Source organism: Sturnira hondurensis, unplaced genomic scaffold (assembly GCF_014824575.4).
Source record: "Sturnira hondurensis isolate 20B ecotype Veracruz unplaced genomic scaffold, ASM1482457v3 Scaffold0006437, whole genome shotgun sequence".
NCBI lineage: Eukaryota > Metazoa > Chordata > Mammalia > Chiroptera > Phyllostomidae > Sturnira > Sturnira hondurensis.
The window spans coordinates 9,345,221-9,357,858 of NW_028079068.1; the positions used below are offsets into that span (position 1 = coordinate 9,345,221).

Sequence of the window (12,638 nt, forward strand, 5' to 3'; positions counted from 1 at the left end):
AGAAACCACACAGATGCAGAGAAACTAAACCACGAACCACTGAATCACTCGAGTCCAACCTATCCGTTCTGTCTGGGAGTCTTTAATGGTTCCTCACTGCTCAAGTACAAAGTCCTCAACGTAGAACCTTTCAGGACAGTCTCGTCCTAACCTCTCACACTCCTGCCTGTTTGAGTTTGTCTCCGCCTGGGAAGCCCAGTCCTTCCCTCAGACCCTGGCCTGGTTTACCTACCCTTCCATGCCTAGTGGGAAAACACCTCCAAGTTCAGCCCATACAGCTCTTCCTCATTTAAAAAAAATCAAATAAGTGAAAACAAGCACTGGTCTACTCACACTGCGCACATGCCTCTACAGCACACCTCCTGAATGGCCAGCCGGACTGTACCTGGGGACTCCCACTGCTCATTCACTCACTGAACAAACGCCTTTAATTGTGCCGAGGGGAAAACCTACAGCTTTTGTAGTTCAGTACCCTACTAGTCAAATATTAGGATATAACATACTATTAATGATTATACCACAGTTATGTAAATACATGAATAAACAAAAGATTAGGTAAACTATAATGGGAAAACTTACTCTTGAGCTGTGATTTACCTCAAGTGAAGAACTCAGTTTCTCCTTTTAGGAATTTTGAAGCGCAGAAAGTGTGGTGTGGAAGAAAGAGCAAGGGGCTCCTACCAATGTCTAGGTTTGAATCCAGGTTCTTTCTAACCGCGGCCTAGAGCAAGTCACTGACCCCACTGAGTCTTGGCTTCCTCGTCACAGAGTTACTACACTTGCTATTACATGAAAGTGTTTACTGGTTTATACATGTATCTTTTCAGGCAGCTCTGAGTTATTTGAGGAAAGATGAATGTATTTGCATTTACCTTTTCAACCACCAAGCTTTAAGCACACAGAAACACTAAACAAATTTACAAATTTAATTTTTCTCTACTCATTTCATTAATGTTTTTCTTCTCCAAATAGGCTATAAGCTTCTAAAGGCAAAGATCATGTATAATAATTATCCTGTATCACCCACAATGCCTAAAACAGTTGGAAATATATAACAAATTCTAGAAGTTTTTTTGGTTTTAACTTAAGTCAAAGTAAACAGTGACAGGTTTAATCAAAACAATGTAGAGCCCTCAGTGGACTTTGGTGCTTGTGAGATACACAGTTTCAGGGATGGGGTTGGATTGGGCAATGGTCTTCTCAAAACACACGTGTTTCTAAGAATTAGCAAGACAAACTTAAAGGAAAACACATTACAGAGTTGCTACGGTCAACAGATGGGAACTCTAGTAAGGGTCTCTATAATACCCTTTACTTTACTCTCTGGAGCCATGAGATAGTTTTAAAAATTGCTTTTGGGCAAATATGAAAAGGCACAGTATATTCTAGGATTTTCTCTAAAGGGTAGTACAGCAGAGAAGACATTCTATTATAAGTTTATTGCCAAGTTTTTGTGACATATATGACTCATATGGATCGAAGGCTGAAAATCAGTGAAGATAGTCTTGTATTTACCCATTCATTCATTAAGCCAAAATTCTCATCGGACACCTGCTATGTACCAGGTGCTGTGATAGGTGCCAGGGACACAATAACGAGACTGTTACTACTTCTGGGACTCACAGTCCAGTCCAATGCAGCAGCCACTAGCCACAGAGGACTAGCGAGCACTTGAAATGAGGCTGGTCCAAACCCAGATAGGCTTTGAATGTAAAATAGCCACTGAATTTCAAAGATTTAGTATCCAAAAACAAATGTAAAATTATGATTTTTATATTGAATATATGTTGAAGTGGTATTTTTTATATCCTGGGTGAGATAAAAAATATTAAAATTAATGTCACCTGTCTTTTACTTTTTTAAATAGCTACAGAAAAATTTAAATTTGCAGATCATATAATATTTGTGATTGTTTGGCTCAACTGCTAGCTTGTAAATAACTTCATTATCCATGCAAATTTAAATGCTGGGTAGAGAGCATCTAATCAATGTTTGATAAATATTAAACATCCTATCAAGGAATCTTATAGTTGGGGTAAAGAGGTAACTCTTCTTTCTCTTTAGTCATTAGAGATACTTTTGTACATATTTATAGCCCAAGAGAGACTAATATATTAGAAAGTTAAATTTTCTTTTGAATAAATCATAGGAATTTTTCAGGGCTAATGCCATGGAGACTAAGAATTTCCTTATGTGGGGTACAGGCCCATCAACCTTGACCAAAATGAAATTGGGTTTATCCACTTTGAGTAGTTCTCTGAACCCTCCCCTAAATTCTCCATGTGCAGATCTCACTTCCCTGAAAAGTACTTGCTACTAATAAAATCACCCACAGAATTAGGTTACCTGAGTCAGGGATCCCCATTAGAAAATGCCTAAGTCAAAAATTAAAACTGAACTGATAGATTCAGAAGGGAACAGCCAGCTGAGGGAAAGCACACCTGTGATGGAGGGCTGAGCCAGGTGCTCACACGTCACAGACACTCGCTCTGTACCCGGGGAGGAAGCAGGAACTTACAGTACCCAGGGAAATGGGCTTTAGTTTCTGGCCCAAAAGGAGAAACTAGCTGTCTGAGATAAGGTGACAGAGGATTAGGTTGCTGCGAATGTTTTCACTACTACAATACTGTAACGAAGATTCCTTGACATGATTCATATGCCAGTGTCTGAGTATTTTTGGAAGTAGAATTTCTGGGTCAAAGGAATACACACTTAAATTGTTACAGATGCAACATTTTAGAGCACACTCTTCTCCAAAAAGACGGGCAATTTACACCCCCAGCAAGGGTGTACGGAAGTGCCCGTTTCTTCATGCACTCCAACCTTTTAAGTTTGGGCCAGCCTACTGAGTTTAAACTGATGCCAGGTGAATTTGCACTTCCCTCATTTTCACTAGTTTACATGTTTATTGGCCCATTTGCATTTTTTCTTCAGGAAATCGCCTGATCATATTCCCTGCCCACTTTTCTATCTTTGGGTTGTCTTCGCTCAGATTTGTAGAACTTATTTATTATATTTATTTCTTTTAATTTTATTTATGGCATCTTTTAACATGTGGAAAGTTTTATGTAATTGAACTTTTCAATCTTTTCTTTTAAGGCTCTAAGGCAAAGGGGGAAAAAGGCTCCTTTGTTCTACATCTTACTTATCTCTGCATCATTATAAAATTAGAAAGATAGTCTTACTTATTTCCAGTACTGTTCTAGTTTTAAATTTTAAACCCACAACCTGACTACATCTAGAGTTTCTTTTCATATACTGTATGAGGCAGGGCTCTAATTAACAACAACGAAGGATGGGCCGTTGTCCAAAACCGCCCCTTCTACAGTGACTTGGACTGGCACCTTTATCATCTACTAAATGGATACGTTCGATTAGAATTAGGAAGATCCCAATATCCGGATCTAATCACCTCTCACACAAAATCGATTGCTCTTTAAGAATGCACATAGCCAATATAAAGCAACATCAAGGGATCTTCACTGTAAAAACTTACAGATAAAGCAGTACATAACATTTTGCCTTAAGTCTATTACTGACTGACAAGATGTAGCCACCTCTAGACTGTGCTGTCAAACATTTCTGGAGGCCATTTAAAAACCTAAAACCTTCATCACTAAAAGTATTAACTAGTTACAAATATCAAATAGCCAAACGGATAAATCCAGCTTAATGTAAACTGGTCACTTCCTTCTGAACATAAAACCCACCATGACCTCCACCTGAGAGGACAGATCTTCCGGGGTACACCTGGAAGCCTGGACAGGAAGACCTCGGAAAACGGCACCGGCTGGCTTCCACCCCTGACCAGCAGCAAGCAGGGCCTTTCTACTGCTCCCAGAGCCCAAACTGCTCAGGCGAAAGCAATCCATTCACACCAGCACCCATATTACTTCCTGATTAAGTACCATAAGTGTCTCCTACCCTGCAAGAGAGGCATGTGTAAAGATTTTGCTTCTCAGGGCAGAGCAATCTTATTTCTAAGATAGCAGCAATGAAAGAAACTTACTTTGAAAGACTCTGGTGTTATCCTGAGTTCCTCCCAAGAGTTGAGCAAAGCACATTTGAGACGGGGTCACTCCGCCGGGTTACACGGCGTGGGCTTGCGGGCCGTCTTCACTTCCACTGTCTGTTTGCTGATCCCTATGCCATTACCACACGGTTCTAATCACGATAGCTTTTAATTACCTACCCATATCTAGTGGGGCAAATTCCCCTTTGTGTTCTTTTTCTCTTTTTATATTAATTTTTTTGAGAGAGGAAAGGCAGGTGGGAAGTGCGGAGGGAGAGACAGAGAAACACGGATGAACTGTTCCACTTACTTATGCATTCATTGGTTGATTCTCACATGTGACCTGACTGGGGATCCAACCCACAACCTTGGCGTATCAGAATGACGCTCTAACCAACTGAGCTACCTGGCCAGGGCTGTTATTCTTTTTCAAAAACTTTGTATTTTGCTCCATTCATCTTGCAGTGAGTTTTAGAATGAGTTTATTACAATCTATAAAGAGTCCCTTGAACAGACACCATCTTAACCTGGTGATCAAAGTTGACATCACCAGTAACGGGACACATACACCTCATGTGCAATGACATGGACACATTATTTCAGTAGTGTTCCTACCCAAAATTCATAAGCTGAATGTAATCGTGAGAAAACATGAGGCAAACTAAGGGACATTTTACAATATAACTAGTCTTACGGTTCAAAAATATCAGTGTCAAAGCTATAGGTACATGAACAATGAATGCCATCGGTGATCTGGGATTTTTCTTTATTATTAAGGGCAGTATTGGAACAGTTGCAAAATCTGAAATAAGGTCTATAAATTAGACACTAGGGTTAATATATCCATTCTTTACAGTATTAATTCCCAAGAGAATATCTTTGTTTTTCAGATACGGATGCTAAAGTATTTAGGGGTAAAGGGGCATCATGTCTGCAGCTTCCTCTCAAACAGTTCAAACAGAAGACTGTGTATACGTGTGTATATGTGTACTATGCACACAAAGAGGGGAGGGGAGGCAGAGGAGAGAAGAGGAGCAGGATAAAGCAAATGTGATCAAGTGTTCAACATTCGGGGAATCGGATGAAGGCTACAGGAGAATCCTTTACCATTCTTGTAAAGTCTCTGTAAGTCTGGAATCATGTCAAAATAAAAGTTAACTTTTAAAAAAGTTCCTTAGGGATTTCGTTTGGGACAACCCATGAAGGAACATAATCTCTAGCCACTTACCTCATCTTTTCTTTTATATCCATCAGTATAGTTTCACTATGTTCTTGTTTTTTATTTCTAAGTATTTTATAATTCTCACATAATTGTGAATTTCTTTTACTTTTAATTGGTTGTTGTTAATACATAAAAAAGTAATTTATCTTTGCAAGTTTAAAATTTTTCCAGCTAATTTACCATTAGTTAATTACCTTGAATTTTACAGTAGAGGATCATGTCATCTGTTGTTAATGACAACTTCCAGCTCTCTTTCAAACATATGTGCCTTTCACTTTCTTCCTCAACTTCTGTTGCATTGACTGACACCTCCAGACAAGGCTGAGCAATGGCGATGATAATGAACATTGCTCTCTCATTTCTAACTTTAATGAAAATATTGGTAATATTTCACCATTATTTATGGTATTTGCTACTGGTTTCTTGTAGATAGTCTATCAGAAAAATAAACTTTCTTTAATTTCTGGATGCCTACAATTTTTCCTTACTAGGAATGTTGTAGTTTTTAAAATAAAATTTATTGAAACATAATGTACAGAAAAATGCATATATCATTAAGAGTACAGCTTCATGCATTTTAACCAAAATGAACACACTGAGTATCAAATTTTATTACATGCTTTCTTTGATATCAGGACAATCACACTTTTTCCTTCGACCTATTAAAGTAGTAAACTATATACATTCCACAGATAAACCCAATTTGATCTTGATTTATTTTTATTTAGATTTATCCCTGCCTTCATATATATATATTTTTAATCATTTTTTGTTCCATTTTTCTACTTTATTGATTTCACTGAAATAATCAAGCTTTCATTTTTTCTTTCTTTTTTTCCTAAGAAGATCTACATCCCATTACCCCTAATAATTTTTCAAACCCATAATAAAAACAAAAACTTTTATTTTTCTAACATTATGAAAAAATAAACCACACCTGAAAATAAACTTGGCTATTAATGGTGGTTACCTCTGGAAAGGAGAATAAGGTAAAGTAAAAATGTGAAGTGAGACCTTTGCTTTTTTAATTCTTTTACCATGCAATATAACACATGGATAAAAGCACACTTAACTATAAGTGTGTAGTTTAACCATTTAAAAGGCAACATCCTCATCATCCAGGTCAAACCCAAGAGTACTGCCAGCACCCGACTAAGCTCTCACCCGCTCCTGGTGATCACAGCCCCTCCCTCCCACCTCCTTCCCGTCCAGAGGAAACCTGCTCCCTGCTCCTCACGGTGATCACCCCGTCTGCTTTCTTCTAACAGCTTTATTATATGTAAGCGTGCATTCCTAAACAGCATTGTTTATTTTGACCTAGTTCTGAAATGTATTTGTACAGAAAGATATAGCATGTTTTCTTTCTAGGCTCTTTCTTTCACAATTTGGAGTTCTTGAGATTCACCCACTTTGCTAGGGGTAGAGGCAGCCTATTAACTTCCGTTGCCAAATAGTATTTCCTTGTATAAATATATACCACAAGGCATCCAGTCTCTGCTGTACAAATGGGCATTTTGGTTATTTCAAATTAGTGGCTCCTAATGCTGCCATAAACATTTCTGCACATGTTTTCAGATGCAGGGGGGCCCACATTTGTTGGCTAGAAATCTAGAAATGGAATTTCTGAGTCAAGATATATGGAAATCTTTACCTTTACTAGGTAAGGCTAAACTTTAGTTTACAAAACACTTAGTATTACATTTTTAATTTAGCAATTCCTGTGGGTTTGTAGACCTTTCTCATTGTGGTTTTAATATGTAGTTCTCTCATTACAAAAGAGGCTGAGCGCCTTTTCATGTTTACTGGCCAACTGGATTGTTCCTTTTGGAAAGTGCCTGATCCAGCCTTTTATATTGTACATTCTTCTATTCAAATGTCCATCTTTTTCTTGCTAAATTGTACACATTTATATATATGCTTGAAATATATTCACTTTTCACCCTATGTAGTTCCATATTATTTGAATTTTAATAAGCACATACTATACCTATAAATTCCAAAACAAAAATTTAAAAGATCTTCAGCAGTTACTTTCTCCCTACCCACTTGTTTAAATTACCTGAAATGCTAGTTTCAGAATGTTAGATACATACATACAAACATATATTTATAGTATTCTTCTACATATTCAGAAATCTTTTAACAATTACACTAGGCTTCACAGTCCCTTCATTTAGATGTAACTCTTAAGTTTTACTGTCTGTTTCTTTGCATACTGTTGCTTCTTATATCCATAACCTTCCTCTTTCTTGATTTATTTTTCATTTTACCAGGAGTACCTCTTTGAGTAATTTTCTCAAACAGGGTGTGTGTCCTAAACTTTCAGAGTTCCTATTTCCTTGGACTCCTATTTCAACATTAGTGAGGCTGGGCACAGTTCTGTCTTCAAAATAATTTTCCCTTAGAACACGGAAAGCAGACCAGTTTGCAGGTGAGAAACGCAACACCAGTCTGCTTCTTAGTCTTGAGTCTTTCTATGTGACCTGTATTTTATCTCTGGAATCATAATAGCTCAGCAATGTATAGGCAGATGCTTTTTGTTTATTTGTTTTTTCATTTTCCAGCTTGTTCCTTAGTGGGCTCTTTATACTTGAAAATTCAGAGTCTTTCTTCAACATAGGGAAATATTATTCATTTATTTTCTCCCTTCTGCCGTCTTTCCTCCTATAACCTGAAAATGGGTACTGGATCACATGGAATGATCCTCAAAGTGTAATTTTTCTCATGCACTTTCCTTTTTGGTCTTCTTGCTTTATGGACTGCATATTTCCTTTATTTTAGTTCCATGAAGATTGGCCTTAAACCTATATATTATTTAAGCCTCCAACTGCACTTTTATTTCAGCAATCAAGTCTTCAATATAAAACTAATTCTTTAATTACTCCTTTTTCTCTATAGCTTTTTTATCTATGGATCCAATTTACTCTTGACTCTGAGGAAACCCCCCATTATCAGAACTTCCTAAAGCTCCAATCTGCTTCCTCATTACCTCTGTTTCTACCGTGGTCAGCTGTTTCATTCATTGATCTTAGTCTTTCAAGTCTAGTTTCCTGCAAATGTCCAGTGGGCTTTGATCACTTATTCATATTAATAAATAAAGGTCTATGTTGATTGGCAATTGTCAAGGTACGAATTTCCTCAACAGTTGTGTCACTCTGTCTCCAATCCTGCAACGGGAGATCTGTCTGACTGTGGGTCTCTGCAGGGAAGCGGCACACTGACAGGCTTCCCTTCAGAAGCGGAGAAAAAACAGTTTCCCTTACTATTGCCAGCAAAGGCAGGCTGCATTTGGAGGGCATGGTCCTTTACTGGTATGGCCCAAATGGGGCTCCCTTCCTTTTCCTTCCCCCGTTGGAGGTCCATTGGCTAGAGCTCTGGTTTGTGCCTGTACCTGCTCTCCAGCCCCAATCCATGAGAGCACTGTTTATCAACCGTCCCCAAAGCAAACGCCATCCTTTGCTTAAAGAGCTGTTTTCTAGCTTTGTCCTGGGTACTAATGCCATTGCCAGAGCTCTTTATATGAAGAGAGAGAGGGAGTAGGGGAAAAACTGTTTTAGAGACAGTCTCTTAATTTTTTGCTCTGATGTTTCATCTTCCCCCAACCTTCTCCTTCCTTCTGCATTTACTGACTTTAAGCTTAGAGTTTCAGAAAAGGGGCCTCACGAAGAAATTCTCCTGACTTCCAGCATGCAGCAGGAGCACCTATTTGAGCTTGCATTTTATTCTGCTCTCATTTTTCAATCATTATAATTCCAACTGCTTTCTATTATCCTAAATTCTACCAATTTTCTGGTATAATAGCAATAATAAGAATGATAGCTAACATGAACTGCCTAAATGTAAAACATTGACTAAATGGAAAAACTCTTAAAAAAAAAAAAACAACCTCTTCTAACATGCTTTGCTCATATTATCTCTCTTGAGCCTCAAAACAACCCTAGGAAGTGGATACTATTATGTCATCATCCTAATTTTACAAATGAGGAAATTGAGACCAAAAAGAGAGTAAGTAGCTTGCCCGAAGTCTCACAGTTGGTAAATGGCAGAGCCTGGATTCAGACCTAGGTAATCTGGCTTCAAAGCCTCCCTTTTCCATTTTTCAATACAATTATGATTTATTCTTTTTCATGTGTCTGTCTTGTCATTTTCAGTGATATCTGAGAAGTATGGGAAAGTAAATGGGTGTGTTAGATCCATCAGTGGAAACTCATTGTTTTCACGATACCCACAATTTTAATTGGTAGCAATATGTTTTAGAGAAGACACAGGATTGAGTAAGACAATCCAGTGGCAGAAAGGGAGCCCCATGCAACTGTGTTCAATCAGTATCAACGGAGGTAATGCAGAGGATTCCCCAAATGAGAGTCTTGAAAGGGGAAACTTCGAGAGTACAGGTAAGTATTGTTTTAATGTAAGTAACACTAAACCACAGCATCTTCGTGTTCTCGGCAGCTCATCACTGTGCTGTCACCACCACCACCGGAGAGAAGTTGAGAACGTACTAAATGTTGAGGCCCGCCCTACTCCCTGACAGTAGCCTTATAAATCATTCAATTCCACTCAAAGGCACTGTCCCACTGTCCCTGCCCTTACAGAGCTTACAGTCTACAGCAGACATATACGAGTAAATGAACAACTATAATTCAGTGTGATAAGTGTATGATACAGGCGGGTACACAGGGTGCCATGAGAACAAAAAAATGTCTTCAAAGGAGGTTTCCCAGGAAATAACTCTTAGCGAGAGTGTTCAAAGATACACTATTATTGGTTTCAGGGGATAAAACTGAATTTGCCATCTTTCCCCTCAGTCTGTTCCTCCATTCATTTACATAACACCTGGTAATGAGTACAATGACCCACACAGAGAGCTGCGAGCTTTCTTGCCTTTTCCCTCTTCTTCTTCAGTTACTTAAGTCTCATCTAACTCCACTTCCTTAGACTTCAAATCAATTCCCTACTCTCTGTTCCTACTACAGCTGCCGTATTTGTAGCTGCCATCGTTTCTTGCCTTGATACTATAATGACCTTGTAACTGGACTTTCAAATAAACCTCTTCACTAATTAAAAAAACAAGCAGGTCCTCAAAACTCCCTTTGGGTGGTACCCCACTTGATGTGGACTCTCTCTAGCTTCTCTCCACATTTTCCCACTGAGCTGAACTTGACGGTTCTCTGAAAGGCCACGCTGTTTTGCCCATTGCCATTACTCCAGCTAGTTGGTCCATGGTTTCGGGATGTTCCTACCCTCCCTTGCTAACACCAACTTGGTCTTTAAGTACATCTCTTCTGAAAAATCATCCTAATGACCACTCCTCTCCCTCCATCCTCCCATGAGCTGAGCTGGGTACCTCTTCTGTATGTTCCCATACCATACTACCTCATCAGGACACTTATCACAAAGAATTACACCAAAGGTATTCTACAACTCTTTCTTTACCTGATTCTCTATTATCTAATCTAGATCACTGAGCTAGCACAGTGCCTGTTACTTAACAGGCAGTCAAGAAATACTCAAAGAATGAAAGAATGAGCAAACGAACGAACGAACGAACGAAGATAGTTAAGTCTGTGAAAGCTGATGAGATAACCAAAGGAGATGATGGAGAGGACAGAACATAGAAGCAATACCCACCTTTAGTGGGCAGGAAGAAAGAAGCTAGTGAAGAAAACAGAATGAATAATCAAAGAAGTAGGAAGAAAACATCCAGGATTATACAGTGAAGTAACCCAAAGGATGAGAAAACTCTAAGAAGGTGCAGGGGGTCAACAGCATCAAACACCATGAGCAGGTCAAAGAAGGTGTGAACTAAGACAGGCCACCGATGCTGAGGTCATCACTGGGGACCCTGATGTGGCCGCTCCTGAGTCTCCCGCCCCACTCCCCCCAGCACCGAGACCGCCCTCCTCGGCCCCTGTTTGAGGCCATTCGGGGCTTGCAGAAGAATCAAAGGTATAACACTTACCTGTGCTAATCTCTTTTTTCCACAATTAAAAAATTGAAAAACAAAGAATACACAAAAGAAAATAAAATCCTACCATCAGGTATAAACATTATTTCACTATTTCTCTTGTTTTTTTTTATGTTTATATTTGTACAAAATTAATATTGCATTAAATAGTATATCCTAATTAAACAGTTTTTTAAATTATACTTAAATTTAGTTCAAGTTAGCTTTCTCATTGTAAATCAACAAATTAACATTCTAATTTATAAACTGAATAAAAGGAAAAGAAGTTACATACTTAAATGTGCCTGCTTGGCCACGTGTGTGCCCAACAGTCCTTCTGTCACCTAACACTAAAATTATACCTTAATTTGTACCAATAAAATAATTTATTGATGCTAAAAGGTAGCATACCATCATAAGTATCTTATCTTGACCCATTTAAGACAGATTTTACTCTTTTCATGTTCTTAAGTTTGACTGCTAAAAATAAGTTAGGTACTAGATATGGAAACACCTAGAGCAGCTACAAGATTTTTTCTAGGTTTTTTAAAAAATAATCTCTTCAGTCAAAACCATTTAGTAAAGTCTATATTACAACATTAAGTTTGCTTGTCTGACAATTTGTAAATCTAGAAATAGGGTAACTCTCTTCTGGGATTTTCTTTTTTCACTAAGGAATATTTGGCGGGGGGAAATTCTAAAATAAAAGGAATGTAACACTTCTGAAAGTAAGAATTGCAAGGTCAAAGGATGTGAAGATTTTTAAGGCTTTTGATACACAATGACAAATGTGATCCAAAAAGGCTGTGAAATTCACACCTCCTTCCACATATGACCTTCATTTTCCCATAACCTCACCACACTGGGAATACTTATTTTTAGTCTTTGTGAATCTATTATTTTAATTATCATGTTTATAACAATAGGGAAAATAAATATTTATTCCTATTTATTGAAGTTTCTTTTTATAAATTGATATATATTATCTTACCTATTCTATTGTTTCACCTATTTTTCTAGTGGGCATTTGCTTTTAAACTATTAATTTATAAGAGCTTTTTATATATTCATAATATTAACCACTTGTTACAAATACTCCCATTTTATACCTTCTTATTTATCTTTTTTAAAAGGATTTTAATTTTATACAGCTATATAAATTAATCTTTATCTCTTCCTTAGAATCATATTTAGGAAACTCTTTCCTACACTCATACTTGATAAATTACTCAAAGTTCTTTTTAATATGGTTACAGTGGAGTAACAGTGATATCAGTGAGCTGATTTACTTCTACTCTCAAATGCATCTGAAGTGATTCTAACTCCCTAAAACTTGCAATTACAATTTCAACAGTAGTCAATATGAAGCATGGTCTTAAAATTAAGTTCTAGGCTTTTCTTACTCCAATTTCAGCTGTTTAGACAATTTTTAAAAACCAGACTTTTGAGTTGAGAAA

The 12,638-nt window shown here is 37.6% G+C and overlaps 1 protein-coding gene across 2 annotated transcripts in view; it reads right to left on the bottom strand.

Moving 5' to 3' along the window:
- The window catches only part of KLHDC10 (kelch domain containing 10), a 55,240-nt gene that overhangs the window by 18,199 nt on the left and 24,403 nt on the right, over window positions 1-12,638 (bottom strand). The gene's annotated exons all lie outside the window — the stretch shown is intronic.